The following is a 568-nucleotide window of genomic DNA, read 5'->3' as shown; positions in this document are numbered from 1 at the left end:
ATTAAAAAGAAAAAAGTAAGCCGCTAAGGCAGCTTTAACTAGTCAATTGACATTTCATCATCTCCTCTTCCTTATCTGTAAAATAGGAATGTTACTTTATAGTATTTTTGTAATTGCCAAATAAGCCACTATGTAAAACACTTTACAAATGATAAAGCTAAATCCAAGAAATATAAAAATGTGAACAGGAGAACCCTGTTGCTGTTTTAGTTATACTAAAAACACAGGCACTACTGAGTCCTCACCCAACACAAGTCATATGTAACACACACATACACCCACCACATTCACAGCTGAAAACTAGGATGTTTTGGTTCATTAAAAATTGTGGGTAAACAGCAGTAACAATATTAACCATTTATGAATTACAGATTTGGAGGAGTTAGAAGTGCCCACCACTGAAGCCACACTTCCAGGTCTCACCATCTCGCTCAGATCTCACTGTCTCAGAGAGTTGTTATCAGGAACATCAGTGTGCTAAACATACCATGCTGGGCACTGGAGCCAGTTTATACCCAGCTGAAAAACCCAGTTGACATCACATTTGATAACAGGACCATCATCTAAA

The sequence above is a fragment of the Colobus angolensis genome, unplaced genomic scaffold, assembly GCF_000951035.1.
Source record: "Colobus angolensis palliatus isolate OR3802 unplaced genomic scaffold, Cang.pa_1.0 Scaffold388, whole genome shotgun sequence".
Lineage (NCBI taxonomy): Eukaryota > Metazoa > Chordata > Mammalia > Primates > Cercopithecidae > Colobus > Colobus angolensis.
The sequence above is the reverse complement of the archived record's forward strand: the minus strand, read 5'-3'. Positions refer to the sequence as shown.